Genomic DNA, 21,931 nt, shown 5'->3' with positions numbered 1-21,931 from the left:
TTAAAAAGTTTACAGGACACATGAGCCTCTTCAACTTGCAAAAGAACCTTTTCGGATCCCAAAGATATAAACACGCAGTTAAAGTGAACTAAAGAAATTAGCATCTTCTTGTGATGCTGGGTTACTAGGAGCCGTGAGCTAATACTCCAAGACTCGGCATTAAGGTAACAAAAACGAAGCAGCTTTTATGGAATATGTCCCAGCGAGGCAGGAGGTCTACAAGGTACGTGACTGAGCAAGTTCAAATATCCTATCCCAGCATGCACTAGGTTTCATGGAAAATCTGGGAGAGATTATTTAGGAACTGTCCCTTCTTGGTTGTTCTGAAGTCCTGGTCAGGCAGCTGGAAGGCCGGTCTTTCTAATTCGTTCCCAAGGGATTTCCTATGATACTGTTTAGACAGCAGAATAAAATTCATGTACATCATTTTCTTTAGTCCTGGTAAAAGGTGCCAGATTGTCAGAGCTGCTGACTGAAGTCCTTTCATTGAACCCAAGCGCAGGTACACAGCTGGTACACAGCATAGGATCATGTGTAAGCCGCCCACTGGCAGACCCATCCTGGTTTACAGACAGCCCCCCAAATACTGAAGCAAATACTCACCAGCAACCATACACCCTACAAAAAGTCCAACCCAGGAACCTACCCCTGCAACAAACCCCTTTGTCAGCTCTGCCCACACATTGACTCTAATGACAGCATCACTGGTCCTAACCACATCAATCACACCATCAGGAGCTCATTCACCTGCACATCTACTAATGTGATATATGCCATCATGTGCCAGCAATGCCCCTCTGCCATGTACATTGGCCAAACCGGACTGTCACTAGGCAAAAGAATAAATGGACACAAATCAGACATAAAAAATAATAACATCCATAAACCAGTCGGAGAGCACTTCAATCTCCCAGGGCATTCTGTCGCTGACCTGAAAGTTGCTGTACTTCTCCAAAAAAACTCCAAAAACAGACTTCAAGGAGAAACTGCTGAGTTAGAAATTATCTGCAAACTTGACACATCTAAACTAGGTTTAAACAGAGATTTGGAATGGCTCTCTCATTACAAGAGGTAAATTGCTTTGATCACCCATTCTCACCTCCTACTCAATGGTTGTCATTAGACCTCAAGTACCCGGCTTTTATCCACTTACCCCATTGTTCTCTATGCGCTTGTATATGTATATGATGCATCCTATATGTTACCTATTTGCTGTATCATTTCTACCTACTGCATCTGAGGAAGTGGGCTGAAGCTCACGAAAGCTTATGCCTGCTGAAATGAAATGTGTTAGTCTTTAAAGTGCCACAGAACTCTCGTTGTTTTTGCTGTATACAGACTAACACGGCTACCCCTCAGGAATATCCAGAGTTGTCATAATTAAGATGGAAGTTTGGGAAGGGACAGGAAACCTCATGCTTCAAGCATTACAACAGGCTCTAACTATTAGGAATTGGGATGAGGGGCAGATTATCCTACACCTACCTACGGTGGGGTTCTTGCACTTCCCTCTGATGCATCTGGTACTCACCACTGTCAAAGACAGGATCTGGGACTGGGTGAATCACAGGTCTTTTCCAGTCTGGCAATTCCTATGTTCTTAATTAAAACCCACATGGCTTTTGGCTTCTTTGGAAAGTGTTTTTGCTTTAAAATAGCTCTGTTCCAGCTCAGTAAAATTAGTACATAGACCTATAAAGTGTAACCTTAGTAATCTCGCTGTATTCCAGTCCCCCTTCCCTCCCCACTCGCCTCCCTTGTCCCACAGCATTTAAATACTTTCTTTACAAGGACCCAGCTCCAAAAGTCACCTGGAAGTTATGCATTTTAAACAATTCAACCACGCCATCATAAAACAAGTTTAATAGCCCAGCTATGCTTCCCAGCCCCCACCTCCCATCTGCACAGAAGAGATGGTGGAAACAGAGCTTATGAACTGCTCATGATTAAATTAACCCAAAGGAGAGGGACTTGCAGGGAATTCTGGGAACAGCCAATGGACCTTTCTAGGGAGGCTGTTCCATGGGAGACACCCCCTGCCTTGGAGAAGCACCTGCCCCATTGGGACTGAATTTTGGGGTAGTGAGTAAGGTCCGTCCAGGTGACCTCAGTTGCCTTGGCTGGACATAGGGTGAAAAGTGGCATTTCAAGAACCTTAGTTCCCGAATCACATCAGGAAGCCAAAGAGCGGAGCTCGGTTCTGCTGGCTGGGTGACCATGGGCAAGTCCCTTCACCTCTCTATTCCTCATTTGCCCCATCTGTAAAATGGGCATCATAAAGGTGACTTGTCCCATAGGACTGTTGTGAGACTTACATCTTCAAAAAACTATGAGTTCCTTGGACGGACAGTACTATAAAAGGACAATGAGTTACCAAGGGATTTATCTACTCAACTTTGAAGGAAATCTCTCAGTTCATTGGCTGACAGCTGCAATTAATTAGCAAGGGTTTCAGAATGAGTGAAACATGCCTGCCACCATAGTCGATGGCCCGTGAGCCAAGACAGTCTGGAAGAGTCCCAGGGGGTTAATGACCAGAATATTAACTGGTGTGGAGATGTTCTGTGGTGCCCAAGAATGCGGTGTAGCCCTGGTATTGTGAATGCCTACGGCCCAGGACCCGTCAGGCAATGCAGTACCATGATGTTACTATTTATAAGCCAGAGGGCACATTGAGACATGGTTCAACAATCTGTTTGGGCTAATGCATGGGCCATTCATATGGCAGAGGCATTGTACATGCCATTTGAAAGTGCACCATCTGGAAACAAACAAAACCTTAAATTGCCAGAGTTCGTTTTTTAAAGAATAATTAATTACGGTTTCGTATATGTTGCTTTATGTGCCGAACAAAATACTAATTGCACTTTTCTAGCACCACTTCCATCCACAGAGCTCAGGGCAGTTAATTCATTTAGCCTTATGACACCCTAATTATTATTATTATTATTATTATTTGTTAAGCATCTACCATGTGCCCAGTGCTCTCCAGGAAACAACGTTAAAGGCCGTCCTTGCCCTGAAGGGCCCGCAGGCTAAAAGAGAGGCACCCGGAAGACAAGGGGCTCTTGAGAAGTTCAGGAGAGTTAACCTAGATTTCAGTGAGTGGAGGGATATATGCATTAGTCTGTTCTACTTCACGGCTTCTGGACCACAGCGCGAAGTTGGAGCAGGGATTTGGGCCTGGTTAGTGTTAGGGGGCTTTACAGAAGGAGTGGGTCCCTAGGAAAAATTTGGTTGAGGTGAGCAATAAATAGCCTGGCACACTGGCATTGAGAGGTTGTTCCATGTATAGAGAGCAACATGGAAAGAGACACAGAGCCAGGAGCAGGAGAAGGAAGAAAAGAGACCAGTTGCTGGTAAGGATTTGTATTAGCCCCATTTTACAGATGGGGAAACTGAGGCACAGAGCAGTGACCTGGCTTGCCCAAGGTCATCCAGAAAGAGAGCCCGTGACAGAGTTTGGAGAGGAATCCAGGAGTCTTGACTGCCAGTCTTGTGCCTTCATCACAAGACCACCCTGCTCCTTTGACCAGGACGGCTGGTACTTCTATCTTCAGGTCAGTCCAGAGCCTCTACCAAAGGCAAACACCTGCTGGCTGGGTGGCACCCTCTCTACTGTTTATGAGTCTGAGCCGATGGAAGGACCACAATCCATCACTAACTCTCCACCACGAGCCATCCACACGCCCCAAGATCACCCTCATTTACACGCCATTCGTTTATTTCTATTTTCACTCCTCCACAATAAAAGAGTGGCTCTCCAAAGCCCTGGGCACCCTTGACAACGTTTTATAAATAAACTAATAAATGAAATGAGCCATCAATTACCCCCAGATCGATCAAATACTCTGGCAGCAGCACAGATCCAACCCAGTTCATTTGAACACCCACATTTGAATGCCCACCAGAGTTCCACACACTGTTCCCCAACCCAACCCTTCACTGATCTCCCTACTGGTGAAAGAGAAAACATGGGTTTTGTAGCATAATCAGTAAGTTAACTCACTTGAGTTATTGCACATCAAGGGAAGGAAAGCACGTTCCAAAGGCTACTGCCTTGTAGCTGATCAGACTTGAGCAAGAATTGTGGGTTTTTTGATAAAAGCATGAAATTTGCCAGTCTTAGGGCGTGAACCTAATAAAGATTTTCAGCTATGGGGCCATCACCAACACTTACCATGTTGACTGTGCCAGCCATTTTAAATTCTGAATGCACTTTTTCTACTGATGTTTTTCTCATACTGATTGCGATATTAAATCATCCCAGGGGAAAAGGGGTTGTACGTTTATATCTCTATTGTCTTAGGTGTCCTAAAAACAAAAGCAATGAATTTTGATGGTTTGGGATCATATAAAAATGTTAAGAATTAACATGCGCTGTACCATGTCACCAGGGAACATTTGCTAAAATATTAATTATGTAGGAAAATCACACCATAAGCTTACAAGTTTCTGTTTATGAACAGAAAGTTATATTTCTCCTTGCTCAGAACAACAATCCAGGTTTGATCTGTGCGTAACAGGATATTGCTGTGCCTCACACAGTCTGAAAAGGCAGTTTAAATAAAGAGGCAGCCTAAAACAAATTATGAAACAAGAACGTCTTTTACAGTCTGCAATGTATTGACTCATCACATTCCCCACCATCTTCAAGGAGATAACGGGCAATTTGGTTTTGGAGATCTCCCTTGCAGGAGGTCTGCTGAACAAGTTTATTTCGCTGGATAGGCACGGATGATGGCTTGCTTTTGTCTTGCGCTCTCTCCTTTACAAACATAGTGTGCTGCTGTTCCCAATCTTCTCAACGTCCCTAAGCAGGACAATCACGAAAGAATCTGCAATGCCCAGGTTGCCCATGTCTTCTATGACCTCAACAAGTGTCTCGACGTTATGCAAAAGAAGCCTGGACACCCTTCACTCACTTCTGGTGACGTGTGTTAGACCTTTTTCAGGTAGTTCCTTTCTCGGCTGCAGCTTCAAATTCTCCTATGAACCTGGCCACCTCTGGTCCCTCTATTATCCATCCCTGAAGAGTCTCTGGACTTTTTGTTAGAACAACAGCTCCACCAGAGCATTGATTACGGCATTATTTTGCTCATGGCATGGACAAGCACGTTTGCAAAGAAAACATGCTGTCTTGGGAACCTCTTTAAGAACTCTCTAGCTGTGTCTGGATGCACTGTGTCAAGGTTTACCATAACTCGGAGGTGAACAGACACCAAACCAGCATAATTAGCATGATCTAATGCAAACAAACAGGCTAACAACTTTCCAAGGCCTTTAATGTAGAGCGGGAAGTTTGCCTGGTGGATTACCAGCACTTAGGTCAACACAAGACACTCCAGATGAAGTGTGGTATGCCAGAAGTGGAATACTGGGTTTTCTAGTTTTTCTAGACGGGTGAGGCATGATTTCCCTTTACAGAAGCCATTTTGACTCTTCCCCAACATATGGTGTTCATCTATATGCCTGATAATTCTGTTCTTTTTTATCGTTTCAACCAATTTGCCTGGTACTGAAGTTAGGTTTACTGGCCTGTAATTGCCAGGATCTCCTCTGGAGCCTTTTTTAAAAATTAGCATCACATTAACTATCCTCCAGTCATATGATACAGAGATTGATTCAAGTACTAGGTTACACACCACAGTTAGTAGTTCTGCAGTTTCATAGTTGAGTTCCTTCAGAATTCTTGGGTGAATACTCGGGCCTGGCAACTTTTTACTGTTTAACTTATCAATTTGTTTCAAAACGCCTTCTACTGACACCTCAGTTTGGGACACTTCCTGAGATTTGTCACCTAAATAAATGGCTCAGGTGTGGAAATCTCCTCATCCTTTGTAGTGAAGACCAATTCAAAGAATTCATTTAGCTTCCCCACAACAGCCTTGTCCTCCTTGAATGCTCCTTTCTCACCTCAATCATCCAGTGTCCCCACTGATTTTTTGGCAGGCTTCCTTCTGCTGATGTACTTCAGAAAAATTTGCTGTTGATTTTCATGTCTTTTGCTAGTCACTCTTCAAATTCTTTTTTGGCCAGCCTAGTTATACTTTTACACTTGACTTTCCAGAGTTCATGCTCCTTTCTATTCTCCTCACTGGGATTTGACTTCATTTTTAAAGTATGTTTTTTTCTCTCTAACTGCTTGTTGTTTAGCTGTGATAGCATTTTTCTGGTCCACTTACTTTTTTTTTTTTTTTTTAATTTGGGGTATACATTTAATTTGAGCTTCAATTATAGTGTTTTTTAAAAGTTTCCATGCAGTTTGCAGGCATTTCATTCTTGTGACTGTTCCTTTTAATTTCCATTAAATGAGTGTCCTCATTTTGGTGTAGTTCCTCTTTTTGAAGTTAAATGCCACTGTGGTGGGTTTCTTTGGTATTTTGCCCCCTCCGAGGATGTTAAATTTAATTACATTATGGTCGCCATTACCGAGTGGTTCAGCTAGATTCACCTCTTGGACCAGATCCTGTGTACCATTTAGGATTCATCAAGAATTGCCTCTCCCTGTGTAGGTTCCAGGACTAGCTACTCCAAGAAGCAGTCATTAATGGTGTCTAGAAATTTTATCTCTGCATCCCATCCTGAGGTGATATCTACCCTGTCAGTACGGGAATAGTTGAAATCCCCCATTATTATTGTTTTCTATTTTTGTAGCCTCTCTAGTCTCCCTGAGCATTTCATAATCACCATCACCATCCCGGGGAGGTGGTCGGTAGTATATTCCTATCACTCAAGCACGGAATTTCTGGCCATAGAGATTCTATGGTGTAGTTTGATTCATGTAAGATTTTATTATATTTGACTTTATGCTTTCTTTCACATATAGTGCCACTCCCCAACCAACGTGACCTACCCTGTCATTCCTATATATTTTGTACCCTGGTATTACTGTATCCCATTGATTATCATATCCCCATTCCACCAAGTTTCTGTGATGCCTGTTATATCAGTATCCTCATTTAAAACCAGGCACTCACGTTCACCAGTCTTTAGTATTTAGACTTCTAGCATTTGTATACAAAACGTACACGTTTCTCAATACTTAGTTGTCTGCCTGTATGTGATGTGACTGAAGGGGATACTTTCACTTGACTCAGAGGGGTAGCCCTGTTAATCTGTATACAGCAAAAACAACGAGAGTCAGTGACAAAGTGGGCTGCAGCCCATGAAAGCTTATGCCTACAGAAATGTAATTTGTTAGTCTTTAAAGTGCTGCAGGACTCTGGTTGTTTTTTCATTGGACTGTTTCTGTTCTGTTCCTACTTGTATTTTATCAACTTCTATCCTCTCCTTTTTACTAGGATATAGAGGATCCCCTTTCATAAATGCTGCCCTAAGGATGTCTCTGTTCAAACTGTGTGCTTCCTCGTGTCTGTTGGCTTTCCCCTGACAGCCTTTCCTCCTCCCCAACCTTTTTAATTGTACAGCCAGCACTCTCATTCCATTTCGGTGTAGGCAGAGCCCATCCTTCCTGCACAGTTTACATGCTCCTCCTTTCCTGAAAGCTTCCCCAGTTCCTAATAAAACTAAATCCCTCTTCCAAATACCGTTGTCTCATCCACACATGAAGACCCTGTCGTGATGCCTGTCTAATGCGCACTGGGTGTGGAACTTTGGAGGCATTTCAGAGAATGCGACCATGGAGGTCCTGGACTCTGATCTCTTATCTAGCAGCCTACACTGGGCTGGCGGATGTAGCTCTTGTATTGCAACAGCTGCGCCCAAGTAAGGGCAGCTGGATGAATGGAAACTTGTTGAGCCTGAGTTTTAATGTTTGGACCATCCAATATCATGGACGTCAGGGCAATGGTGACTCAGGGACAGATTTTGCTTGGCATCCTGGGTCCAACGATCCAGTAAAGTGGGTTTTCATTTTAAACATCTCTCTTCCACTAATTTTTGCTGTTCGGGACAGGTGAAGTGCTCCTTTCTTGCAGTCTTTCTCACACAATTTTTGGAGGGCACAGCCAGTCTCCTGGATGAAAGCAAGGAGCACATCGCGTCCTGTGTGTGCATGGAGATCTGGAATGCACGGAAGGATGTGGGATTTGAGTTCAGTGTCACTCCAAGTGGTTCTAACCAGGCTGTATAGAGTCCTGTGAGCTCTGCTAGGTTAAAGACTGGAGCCACGTCGTCCTTCAGTCTTGTCTCCTCACAGATGCTGTCAGTTCAGCAGAGGCAGTGCCATGCGACCTCTTCTCTGTGCTGCTTTGCTCACTTTTCTTCTTCCCTAACTTTGGTTGTACGGAGATGCCAAACGTCTTGCCCAGTACTTTGCCTCATGGGCCACGAAGTCCCCTTCGCTGAGTTTTGCAAGCAAGCGCTAGTCTTGCGGCTCAAATGCACGCTTGCAAACTCAGTTATCAGTGCCAGGGTAGAAGCTTCAGGGAGTTCTTCTGATGGTACGTTCATTTCACAAATAAAGCATGCTTCTTTTTCTGATCATCCTTTGTGCCGCTCGTTTAACCATACGTATTTTCTCTGCAATTCGTCAGCTTTCTCCGTTCTCTTGTTTTTTCTTCTCAGCCCTCTTAAATTTGGTCCCGTTAAACTTAATGTAGCACGATTTGTGCCCAAGTCCATTGTTCTTCTGTAAAGTCTTTTCAATACCATTACCTCCATCTAATCGACATATGTCTATGGCTCGGGGGAAGTGCATTCAGCTTATGGAAACACCTGATATTTTCTGCTCCCATTTGATAACCAGATCCATGCTCTCTTTTTGATTCTGCTGGATGGATCACCTCTGCACCTGTGTCTTCCTGACAAAGCACACATTGCCCCAGTCAGCAGAGGAATGGGATGCCTCTATTGATGGACTTGGCTCTTGAACAAGCTTGTATATTTTTGACATGTCTGAAGCACTAGTTATGCCAGTAGCAACCTAATACCTTCCGCTACTGTGGCTTGGTGATTGGGTAATATTAACTATACACAGTAGCATCTGCAAGAAAAAAAGAGATGGGATTAAATTCTGCCTAGCCCACACTGACAATCAAAAGTGTCCTTACACCAAGGTCACGTTGAGGCAAAACCAAGAATGCATCCCTTGTCGAACAATGCTATTTGTTGATTATGACAAGGCTGTTAAAATGGCTGCCACAGCCAACACGGTATGAACTGGCGATGACCCAGTATCTGAAAATCTTTATTAAGTCATGTCCTAAGACTGCGGCAAATTTCATGCTTTCATCATAAAACCCACAGTTTCATGATTTATTTACTTTTTTCCGCACAAATCTGATCACCTATTCTAGCCACTGCCTCTCCCTTGTACCAAAGGGGATCCAGCTCTACTTTGTTTTGGAAAGCATCTTTCATATCTAGCATGTGCTAAAGTAATCAACAAAGGGTTAATTGTGTTACTCCGATTATTATGGATTGGCACCAGACTCCTCTTCTCCTTCACTTCCTGTTTAGTGAGAATTTTCCCACTTCCCGTTTGTTCAGTAGTTGAATAAAGCAAGCATGTTCCCAGCCTGCAGTCTTGTGAATAAAGAGTGTTTCTTGTTCATGGCGCGATCCTTTTACAAAACGCTACTTGCCAAAATGCTTTAAAGGGTTAAATGCTACTAGCCGGTGGGGATAGCGCAAATTACACAACGCAGCAACGCGAAGCCACTTGATGGTAAATAAATTATATCACACTGACGTTTGTATAGTTGCTACCCAGCCCGACACACAAACTGACAATTAGCCAGCTGTTTTATTAATATATCAGCGTAGCATCAAAAGCGTGCGAGGCACTTTACAAACAGGTGGCTGAAATAAATCAGTTGTCCCAAAAGCCCACGATCCATTATAGCTGATGGGCAGAGTCCCACAAAAGTTTTGGATCAGTCCCCAGGAAAGTTTGATTAATTTCAGACAGTGATAATTTGTCTCACCCCTGCACATCTCTCAAGCCCAAGCCTGACTGATCCTGTATTTCCTTGCTGAGGATGTTTCCAATATGTATTTGGACAGGGCTGGTGGATGAGGGTTAAGAACATGGTAACAGCTTGTAAAAGTCAATCTCTTTCCCATGTATTATTTGCCTTAGGGACTTACTTCCTTAGCGTCTGAAAAGGTTTTTATTATATTGTGTTGTCCCATCGGGGGGGCAGGGGCGGGAAATCTCATCACTTTACATATGAACTAAATATTTCACCAATGTGGTTTTGATTTTTTTGTTATTATTACTATTATTATTATTAAAAATTTAACTGTATATATATTTAACTATATATATATATATAACTATATATATTTAACTATATATCTGGAATGTGGAGGTTTATACAGCAACACGAAACACATTTTTTGTCAAATAACTTAATCCATTTAATATCCCAAACATTTTGTGGCATTATAGGTTAAAATATATGTGCCTCTGGGCACGTTGCCTATCGTACCTGAATACCTATGTCCATATCAATGTATAAAGAAAAGCTCTTGTGGCTTGAAGGCTTATCTCTGTCTCTTCCACCAACAGAAATTGGTCTAATAAAAGATATTATCTCACCCACCTTGTCTCTCTCATATTCTGGGACCAACAGAGTTACAACATTGCCAACATATAAATATACTGCAGGCATACAATAAGGCCAATGAAGCTACAGTGTTTCATGAATAAATATTACTGTGTGGTTAAGATTATGCACTCCCGGCTCTTCTCAGCAGCCCCAGGGACTTCTGCGTAATAGACAGTGCAGTTCTGGGGTTGGTCTGCAGCCTTTTGGTCTTCAGGGGAATAGAAAACCCAGTCCTAGTTCCAGCAGTGTCACTGCAAACAGAGGAATGGCTCCCAGCCATGGGTGCATGCATTAGTCCTGACTGGTACTTCATGCGTGATAGGCCAACCGCCCTCCCTTTATCAATTATGAAGTCTGTGTGATGAGTTCTGCTACCCCAACTCTTTCAGTCTCCCCGGCCCAAAGTAGATGGACTTTGCCAAGCCCCAGACCGTGCATTTTGGCACACTCCATTATTTGGAGCACATGCTCCACCCGATACATGCGGCTGAGCACAAGGCAGACAACAGCTTTGTTGGGGTTCCCTCCAAGGGCCGGGCCACAAGCTCATCTGTAAGGTTGGGGAGGTGTGTTCCTGGCAGCCTGGAAAGGGTGAGACTTTGCTGGAAGAAGGAAGGTGGGGAAAGGCAAGAGGGCGGCAAAGGCAAAGGCAATGGAGGCCCCGGGTACAAATGAGATCTGTAAAATGGTTGTTGCCCATGAAATAAGGGGTGTTTCTTATGGAGAATGCAGAGCTGGTCCTGGGCTCCAACAATGCAACATCAGGAGGTTTATTGAATAGCAGCTGTGCACGTTCCCAAGAAGACAGTGCAGGGGTTGGGGTTTTTTTAGACTGCAAAGCAATCAAAAACCAGGCATGAACAGGCACGCCCAGGATACGGTTGTATGCAATGCTGTTGAAACCACTTTGGTCCCAGGACATGAGAGAGACAAGGCAGGTGAGATAATAGCTTTTATCGGACCAATGTCTGTTGGGAAAGAGACAAGCTTCAGGTCCTGAAGGAGAGCTCTGTGTAAGATGGAAAGCGTGTGTCTCTGACCGGCAGAAGTTGGTCCAATAAAAGATATTCCCTCACCCACCTTGTCTCTCAGGGTAGGGTTGACAGAGAACAAGGCAGGCACCTGGGCTGTCCTCTCGGGTCGGTTTGCCAAGACACAACGCAGCCCTTTTGGATTACCCACAACAACAGGTTTGATCACATTAATCAAAGAGCCTTCTGCATAAGTCAAGGACACGAGGGGGATCACACACAGCCCGAATCATTCCCAAGGGGATTCAGTTACAAAGTTGCACCAGAAGCTTCCTGGAATCCTCCTGGAGACGCTTCTGGGAACCACAACAAAACCCCAACAACCACCCAACAGGCGTGGGCTGGGAAGAGGTTAGTTACGGCACGCACGTCCAGCATGGCCCAAATAAGTGGAGCTCTCTCGGCGGTAACAAGTGCCAGCTCCTCCCTCCACGCCGTTCCAGCCGAGGCTGGGGGAGACACAGGCAGCTCGGTTCCTGTAAATCAGCGGCAGCTCCCAAAGCCTTGGAAATACGAAAAGCCAATGAAACTGGAGGCATTCCAGAACTGGAACTGGTTCCTGTTTCCCAGGAGGATGAGCTGGGCCGTGAAAGGAAGGGTCCATTATTACCGTCTTCCGCTCACTGTCATCTCCCTTCCTTTACCATTCTTCCCTTCTGCCCTCCTCCTCTTCCTTGCAACCTGTCCATCCCTCTGCCTTTGCCCCTTCCTCTCTCCCTAGGTGGCCAGTTTGGGTGGGATGTGTTCCAGGAGGTTTCATCACATGACAATCTTTAATTAAAGATTCATCTTTAATTCTGGGAGACTCCAGGACAATCCTGGAGGATTGGCGACCCTATCTCTCTCCCGCCCCCTCTTCTTCTCCCAGGCATTCTCGAGCCCCAGCATAAGAGGAGAGTTCATAACAGAAGAGTCACAGTGAAAGCACAGACCAGCCTTATCTGAAGCGCCACAGACATGACCCGCTTAGCACATGGCTGACGTTCGGCACCCTTACAACGCAACGACTGAGCTCGAGTCTGCATTTTTCCTGTAAACCTCCTTTGATCTGGGCGTTTTCACATGGCTATGAACGTTTTATTCTGGGCTGAAGCTGCTTCAGGGGTCAGTAGTGTGGCCAACTCTTGTGATATCGGGTGACTTTCTTAAAGCCCCAGCTCCTGGAGTCATGTTATTAGATGATAAACCTCTGTTTTCATTTTTTGAAACACGTTCATAGCACACAGGATTGCAGGAACAGCGTGAAAATGTGACCCCCTAAAGGTTCAAAACCCAGAAGGCAAATCAAAAGACCCCCAAATGTATTTGTTTTTAAATATCGGAACACCGTGACTGTAATGTGACAAGGGTGGGATAAGAACCTGGGTAGACTAGACTAGAATGGCCACATGGCCCTCTCAGAAGCACCCCTAGAGAGAGCCAGCTTCATGGGGCCAATAATGACTATCCAGATTTGCCTTTACATGGGAAAAATCTGACCAGGGAGAGACCTAGAAACCCCGCCCACATGGGAGGTGGAGCTTCCTGTGGTCACACCTATTAAAGGTCATGCCCGACCCCATTTGGACTCCCAGAAGCCAGCCAGTAACCCACGGCACTAGACGGGAGCGGCCCTCACTTGGCAGGGTGCAGAGCCAACTTCCTGACAGATTTAGGGGGAAGTGGTCCCCACCTTTGGCCACTCCCCTGAAGAAAGAAGATGGAGGAGTGAAAAGCTGCCTTCCCTGAGGAGGACAGGGGACATGGGGGCAAAGGCACCTGGGGTTACCCCCCAAAAGACTACAAAACTAGGAGGTTTTACCCACCCTCTCCCCAACCTTGGGAGACCTACCTATTCCCTTATGTTAAGTGATGTCCTTTATCTGGTGTCTAATTTCAAGTCAATGCAGGGAGTTTCTTGTCTGGTATTTCAGCCGGCATCCCACGAAAACAGTCCCATGGGTGGATGGGTTCCCCTCACTGCTTCTTTCCTCCTCGGTTTTTCCTCTAGCCCAGCAGATGGGATTCCTTAGGAAAACTGGAGCCTTTCTCTTATTTCCCTGGGCACGCCCCTGGGACTCCTGAATTTGGGGCATGCCAAGGCCAGTTGCAATTCTGTTGCCCCTTGCTGCCCGGTGTGGCTAGGAATTCTGATTTAGTGCTACGTATTGGAGCTAGGTGGGAAATGGGTTTTTTTCTCTCCTGGGGGAGTTTTCGAGATTTTTGACATTTTTTCCCGTTCCAAAACGGGACGAAATATTAAAATCTCAAAACAAATGAACAAAATGATCATCTGAAAAATAAAATTGGATGAGGGGTTTCATTTTTTTTCCTGTTTCTACTTCGTTTGTACTTTTAAAATCTTTATTTTTTAGCATAGATGAAGGTCAAAACAAAACAAAAGGTCATTTTGAATTTAAAAAAATGAATTTTTTTCATTTAATAAATGTCAAAACGGGACATTTGGACAAACTTTTTTTCCTCAAAAAAATTTCCGGTCAGGACATTTGTCAGAATTGAGTCTTTCTCGCAAAAGAATTCAATTTCAACAAATCAACATTTTCCAATGAAACAGGCTTTGTTGGAAAATTCCTCACCACCTCCGCGACATATCACTTTTTATCTTGCACATCTCTGAGGCCTGGTTCCCGTGCACTCATATATATGCTTTTGCTACGGCAAGCCTGGCTTGCTACATGTTCTTATATGCATTTTTCTGTGTTAATAATGAGGTTTTGTGCATTTATTCTTTATTCTGCCTTCAGATCGTAGAAGCAAGGGAACACTTATTTAAAGGGGCAGACGGAAATGATTATTTAAGTTTGAGTATCACAATACAACAGGGAGAACTTGGGATTTTAAAAAAAACTCCCTATTCCCATAGGCTGCAAATGCAAAAACAAAACCCAGAACTGGGCGTGCTTCGCAAAAGCAAACTGTGCTGAGGACCGTAAAGTAGATAAATAAACAGATAGCGAGCTAGACAGCTCGAGATGTTACCAAACCTAATGGACTCTCCTCACACCATCTCTAGCTCTAAAACTGTGCTTTAATTGCTGACTTTTGCAGCCAATGAAGGCTTCATTTTGTCAGGGATGTTGATCCTAAAATGTGTGTGCAACTATGGGGACAGGAGGATGGCTATGGCCCGGTCTCACCTGCTGGTTTCTCATCTGTTCAGAGGTTCCTTCACACAGTCCCACTGGGAAGGTGCAGTAGCTTCTGTAGCTAGCTTTGGTCAAATTAAAACTGTCATTAGCTCTCATGGTAGTGAGCATAAACTGATCTTGGTCTTTGCCGCTAGTGAGTAAAGCCAAACTCACACCAGTGAGATCTCCACCCCAGAGTAGGCCACATCTCTGTGCATTCTCAGTGTCTCTTTCTGCATCTCTCGGGGGATTATAGCTAACAAAAAGGAAGTTGTAGCAAAAGACAGAGGAAAACAACGCACGTGCTGATCCTAGGGCCAAATCCTGCCTAAGAATGGCAACTTTTGCCCTTTTAAAAGCAAAATGGCTCCTATTTGGGATGGCTTCATCGCTGAATAAGACGCATCCACATGTGGCAGTGCCTAGGAATCTGCTTTTCTGAGTCAGGCTGCAGGCAGAATGGGGAAAGGAGAAAACCAGTGAAGATCAGGAAATGACTGTTTGAAAATCAGACCATGGGTGGTAGATTTCTATATCGGCCTTCAGAGGCTGGCATGATTTGTTACGGAACACATCGATGTACTTTGGATAAGCTTATAAACCAGATAAAAAGGCAGGAGGCAAGAACAGGATTGCAGTTTTATAGGGGAAACTGAATAGAGAGATGCAAGTTTATGGTAACTCTATTGTACCTCGCGCATAATCCAGCTGCCTCCTGTTATTTCATCATGATGCAGTAAAAAGCTCATAGGACCGGGACTTGGATTCTATTCCCGTCTCAGCCACGGACTCACTGTGTGACATAGGACAAGTCATTTCACCTCTCCGTGCCTCGGTTTCCCCTTCCACCCTTTCTTCTGTCTTGTCCATTCAGATTGTAAAATCTTTGGGGCTGGGGAGTTTCCTGTTGCTGCTATATCACCCTTGCTAGAGAGAGAGGGCTTCTAATGAGATTGGTGAGGCTGCATTTAGAATATTGTGTCCATTTTTGGGCCCCCCACTACAAAAAGGATGTGGACAAGTTGGAGAGAGTCCAGCGGAGGGCAACAAAAATGATGAGGGGGCTGGAGCACAGGACTTATGAGGAGAGGCTGAGGGAACTGGGCTTGTTTAGTCTGCAAAAGAGAAGAATGAGGGGGGATTTGATAGCGGCCTTTAACTATCTGAAAGGAGGTTCCAGGGAGGATGGGGCTAGGCTGTTCTCGGTGGTGGCAGATGACAGAACAAGGAGCAATGGTCTCAAGTTGCAGGGCGGGAGGTTTAGGTTGGACATTAGGAAAAAGTTTTTCACTAGGAGGGTGGTGAAGCACTGGAATGGGTTACCTAGGGAGGTGGTGGAATCTCCATTTTTAGAGGTTTTTAAGCTGCAGCTTGACAAAGCCCTGGCTGGGATGATATAGCTGAGGTTAGTCCTGCTTAGATCAGGGGGTTGGACTAGATGACCTCCTGAGGTCCCTGCCAACTCTAATATTCTATGATTCTATGGTGAAAGGTATCGCTTTGGAATTTGGGTTATAGAAAATGGCAGGTCTTTTTAAAAATGTGAGTGGGGGAAATACATGCCATTGGAAACCCATCTCTTGGGCCATGATTTCATCTCAGTGGAGTTGTAGGGATCCCCTCCTTTGCTCGCCAAACCACATAATTTGGACAGGCTCTGCTACCTGGAAGCTCAGTCTAGTTTTCAGGAACAACGTATGAACTTTCCCAGCAAAGCTGATTTAAAAGAAGTTTGTCGGCCAGGAAGAAATGCCTCCCTTGATTGTCATTCGGTGATTCAGTTGCTTACACTTCCCTCTTCGGCTAACACATGCCCTGGGGGCAGTGGCTTTATCATAAACCGAGGGGACCATGTTTGTGAGTGTCCTTCATTAAAAATGTAGCAGCACCTTCCCCAGTACATTAGCTAAGTCGCCTAGCTAGCCAGAGAGGTCCATTTTGCTGGCTCTCTGCCTTTCTGGGCTTGGGTGAGGTTGTTCCTCTAATACATCCCCATGTATCCCTGGCACTGAAAACTTTCTTTCCAGGAACTGAATTCTTATTCTCAGCGAGTCTGTGTCTTTTCCCAAGTTTGAGGGGAACACTGCTAGACTGCGTCTCCCTCCCTCTGCTTTTTAAGGTTGACCTGGAGCATTTTAAACCATGTGTTTCTCACTCTGGTGCTACGGTATTGTAATTTCCTTTATCCAGGGGTCGAGCGCTCCAGAGATGACAAATTAAAGCCTTTTATTGCAGCCAAGTGTAACCAAAACACAGTATTTATCCCTTGCAGTGGAGCCTTTACTGGCTGGGGATTTTTGCTGCGGGAAATGCATGCAATCTGGAGCGGAGGGAAATCAAAATAACGTGCTCTTCCAAATTATTTTTATGAGCCAGGTAGAACAGTTCCCCCTGGCTGCACTTGTTCTTCAGCATCTAGAGAAGAGCATGAGCTTCATGGTAGAAGGGAAATGTTGCTCTTTCCCCTCCCCCTGTCACCGTTATTTCAGTTCAAACACTGAACGTGTCCAAGCCGATATTCTTTGAAATGACGGGTATGATATCTTAGCAGACAACAGCCCAGGGTCACTATGCCTTGTAAGTACTTTAAGGCCCCGCTGTTCCAGTTGGAAAGGGATTTCCTGGCGGGGTTTCTCAGTTTGGTTGGATAAACTGACCTAAGAGCATCCTCCTTTAATCCACGGATTCCCTTTCTGAACCCCACAACAGGAAGGTAAAAGGACCATTTAGGAAAACAGACCCACTGGGGGTGATCTAATAGGGAACTTAGCAGAGGAAACATTTCCTACAGCTGATTCTGGAAGTCGGGTAAACAGGAAGACCTGGAGAACTATTCAGGGGGCAGAGAACTAAGGAATGAAGTCGGAGAACGGCTGTGCATTTCACACTGAGTCAAGGGGGAAAGGAATAGCACAGAAAATAAGTCACTTTGCTCTTTTATAGTGCGTCGTTCACCCCAAAGTGCTTCCTTGTTCCAAGAAAGCCTCACAAATCCTTGTGAAGCAGGGAAGGGATATGCAGGTCGCACTCAATGCAGCCACCTCTGGGGTGGAACATATCTGCTCTGATTCTCATCTGGCATAAATCAGCATCTAGTTCTATTGGAGTCCCTGGAACGGTGTTGTTTTACAGCACAGGATCTGGCCCAGCAGCTGCTGAAGCACTGCTAACCAATAGCTCAGGAATACAAAACAGTAGGTTAGGACGCGCAGTGCAGGACACATATTCAGCTGAACTGCAGAGGGAATTTAGTTTGGCAGAATATATTGATCTCCGTCAGCATTTGACTGGGACACCAATGTTAACATCCTCCTCAGGTAATAATTGCCAGGGGATTTTTAGTAACCTGAAGGAGGTTGGTGGGTTTATGTCTCATCTGAAACAGTGCACCACGTACTAGAGCTGGACAACGTTTTCTGACCCAAAAAAGTAGATTCAGCAGTGTCGAAACATTTCAGGAACGCGTGCTGATTTTGTAGAATTGTTTATGTAGGAAAAGAAATGAAAACAATGCCCCCCAACAAATTAATTAAATAACGAAATACACGTTTCATTTCAACGGTTTTGAAACAAACCGTTTCCATTTTTCTCTTCAAAACGGCTTTTCGTTTTGAAATCACCTTCGATTTGTATTTTATTTTTCTAATTCAAAAATGTTTAAAATGCTCAAAATCAAAACAAAACCTTTTGGGTGGACTGGAACATTGCGTTTGACCCACGTTTGGTTTTGACTTTAATTCACGGAAAAGATTGGGAAAAAAATCATTTTTGAAAAAAATGATTGTTTTTTTCTTTTCAAGATCGCCAGTGAACTGAAGAATCTGCTATTTGCTCAGCAGTTCCAGATCCCTCTAGTAGCACAGCAGAGTCTAACACCAGGCTGGCACTTTGGTTCCCTCAGAAGGGTGTTACTTACTGAATTAGCAACATTAGAGACTTGATTCTCCACTGCTGTCATGCACCTTGTATAATCATTTTCACCTGTGCAAATCAAATGTAAAATGGTACCTAATCAGGCTTAATTCATTAATGTTTGTAAGGCACTTTCAATTGCAAAGTACTATTAAACTGGGAGAGATTATTACAATTCCACCACACACATGGTCAAAACGTTCTCTCCTCTTTGCAAGCGTCTTTGTTCTCCATGTCCTACACTTCTTAAGCAGCCTCCGCAACAGCAGTGCAGAATATATGTGCATTCGAGACACAGCTGAAGAACACAGCATCAGATCTGAGGTCCACATCCGGCTGGATTTAGATTTCATACAGGGCTTTTACTGAATCATTGGCATGTGTGAGGACTGTCATCATCTCCACATCTTTTCGTCTTCAATAACCAGAGCAAAGCCCACGGAAGGCTTTGATCGCAGGGTCTATGGGAGCGAGCGTGGTATAAAAAATTATTGATGGACAACCATGTCTTCATTACCCATTCAAGGAGCTCAGCTCTTCATAGGACCCACTCAGCACCTTGCACCACCTGGCCCTGTGAGGTAGGCAGGTGTACGTGTTATTATCCCCATTATACAGGTGGGGAAACTGAGCAACAGAGACATGGTGAGACTCAAACCCAAAAGGCCTGGGACTTGTTTCTGTGCTTCAAAACAAGCATAGTTTCTTGGCTAAATAACGTCCATATTCCTAAGGGAAGTACCATGGGATCTTAAACCTGCATTTAATACCTCATCCAGCATAGCACCCGCAAGTGCACAATACCCCATAGAACAGTGCGGGAGCATTTCATTAGTACCACACATGCTGTATCTTCACTGAGCGCTCTATTTGCTTTTCCTTTGTGGTCTTCCACCCAGGCGGTGATCCTTCTTAGTTTACAGTATCTGCTGGAAGACTAGTTCCACTGATGTCATTCTAGCTGAGCGGATATGTCATCCCAGCCCTGGCTTGGGGCTGGTCCTGCTTCGAGCAGGGGGTTGGACTAGATGACCTCCTGAGGTCCCTTCCAGCCCTCATCTTCTATGATTCTATGATCCCTCTCTTCTACAGATTCTGAATGGAAGTTCTGAACCTTGAGAGGGGTTATTGATCGCCAGTGATCGCAGAAAGTGAGAAGATGATGTTATTTGTTCATGAATATTTAGTTGCCACACTCAGTATTAGTAGGACTAATTTCTTATTATGCTTTTTATACATGAACAAGTGAAATCCGCTCGTCGTGTGTTTTTAGTGTAATTGAAGCTGCAACTATTATTATTTACATTCCGCACAGTAACCCTTGGAACCACATATTAACAATTATTTCCCCCTCTCTTTGCCTACCAAGAAGGGTGGTTCCTCCTTTGTTCTCAGAAACCGTTCTAGGATTGCAGCTTTTTGAAAAACACTTCCTGAGATGAATAAATAATGCTAAACCTGGAAAAATCTAGAAACGTTACCTGGGCATCTAGGGGAAAGATCTCTGGGGGAGGATATGATACAAAGTAAAATCCCAGTACACAAATCATTCAACCAAGTTTACTACAAGGCGGCCCTTATGGCCAGTGGCACTTATTCCTTCTGCTCCCAGAAATCAGGACGGTACCTATGGGATTGTTTCACAGGCTGGAGGTGGCGAGTCTAAGGTCATTGCAATGGCGGCTTGTTTCTATGTTACAGTATATAGGACAGGATGCAGCTCATGGTTTAATACGTCACACGCCTCCTATAATGGTAGTGGTTTTCACCTGCAGATAAGAAAACAGAAAGGAGAGATAAGTAAAGTCAATTTGGCTCCGACATGGGCCAAATGCTGCCCAGGTTGGCAGTGGCAAAAATTAAATTGCACCATCTGAGTATTTTAATTATGCGGTGGGCAGGTGTCCACACCGTAAAGACCTCTAGCCAGCGGCTGTTAAATAGCCCCTTTGCTGGAAGTGCCCCTGAGAGATGAAGGATTTCGTGGGACATGGCGACTCAATGACTAGCAAAGGCAATCAAAACATCTCCTTGTTCAGTGCCCAGGCTGCACGCTGTTCTGTGCGTAATCAGGCTGTCTCCAGATGGTCCAGATAGCACCGTTCTCTATCCAGTCTGCTGATTAGAAATTGGCAGCTGGGAGCTGAGATTCTGTGGTGGTGAATTTTTTTCCCCCAGGCTCCCCGCCTCATACTGAACGGCTAGAATAAAAGAATGAAACGTTATAACACATCGGTGGCCGCCCACGACTTTGTGCTTGTCGCAGCACTGCAGACCCTGGTCACTGCAAATTTCATAGGGGCAGCAGGAATAGAATCTCAGATCCACTAAAAGCACAGACCCTTATCACTCAAGCTAGAAGATAGTCTCTCACAACTATTAGCAGTACGGGGCCTATGACAGTCAGATCAGCAGTTCTGATTCCTTCCAGCAGAGGGTGTACAAATACACAGTAGCCAGTCATTATCATATTAAATCCTATATAAGCTTTTACCTCCTTTCCTGCTTCTCCTCCTCCTGTATCTCCTTCCTCCTTGCTTCCTGCCCCTGGCATGTCCTCTAAAACGGTTGCATCTCCTGCTGCGATGCCTGTGGTATCGCCGGTATCTCACCATCTTCTTTTTTCAAGATCCCTGCAGCTGGATCACCGCCTCTTGATGGAGCCAATTGCCTGTCTTGGTTGAAGGTGTTGGCCTGCTTCAGGTGGTGAGCTGAAGCAAATCTGGCCTGTATCTTAAGAGGCCAACAATTATGACATACGAGGCTTAGCTTCTGTTTGTGATCCATACATCATAATGGGTTGGCTATATATGGAAATAACCCTGTACAGCCACTGGCTTTTCCACTGCCATAGAAACTGCTTTGCCCCACTGGAGAGGGAGGAAGAAAACACACGGAAACCAAGCCCTGGTATCTCCAGCCCATAGGGAAGCACAATACTTATAGGGCCATACATGCAGTGCCTCTCCTCCTAGTCAGCTCTTCTTCGGTGGGAGACTGAAAGGAAAAGTCATCACAAAAGGAAAGGGGAAGCAGCACGACTGACAACAGGCGTGAGTATCGAGGCGTGAAAACGAGGAGGTGTAGGTTTCTAACTAATTAATTGGTAACCGTGTCTCCCCATCAAAGCAAGCCGTCTGCCGAGTAGCCATTCAGCTTGAAGAAGATCAGGTACCAACCCCCCACCCTCAAAAAAACCCCCAAAGAAATCAATAAAAACCAAACTCCCGACTGTTCAGTGCATTGGTCTCTTGGCGGTTCAGGCTCCAGGGCCCATGTGCACACTGTGAAAACAATTACCCGGGGAGTTGTTATGACATCACATAGGGAGATGAAACTGGCC

The sequence above is a fragment of the Emydura macquarii genome, unplaced genomic scaffold (assembly GCF_026122565.2).
Source record: "Emydura macquarii macquarii isolate MOO-44397 ecotype Brisbane River unplaced genomic scaffold, CSIRO-AGI_Emac_v2 contig_2988, whole genome shotgun sequence".
Classification (NCBI taxonomy): domain Eukaryota; kingdom Metazoa; phylum Chordata; order Testudines; family Chelidae; genus Emydura; species Emydura macquarii.
Note: the sequence above shows the minus strand (reverse complement) of the source record.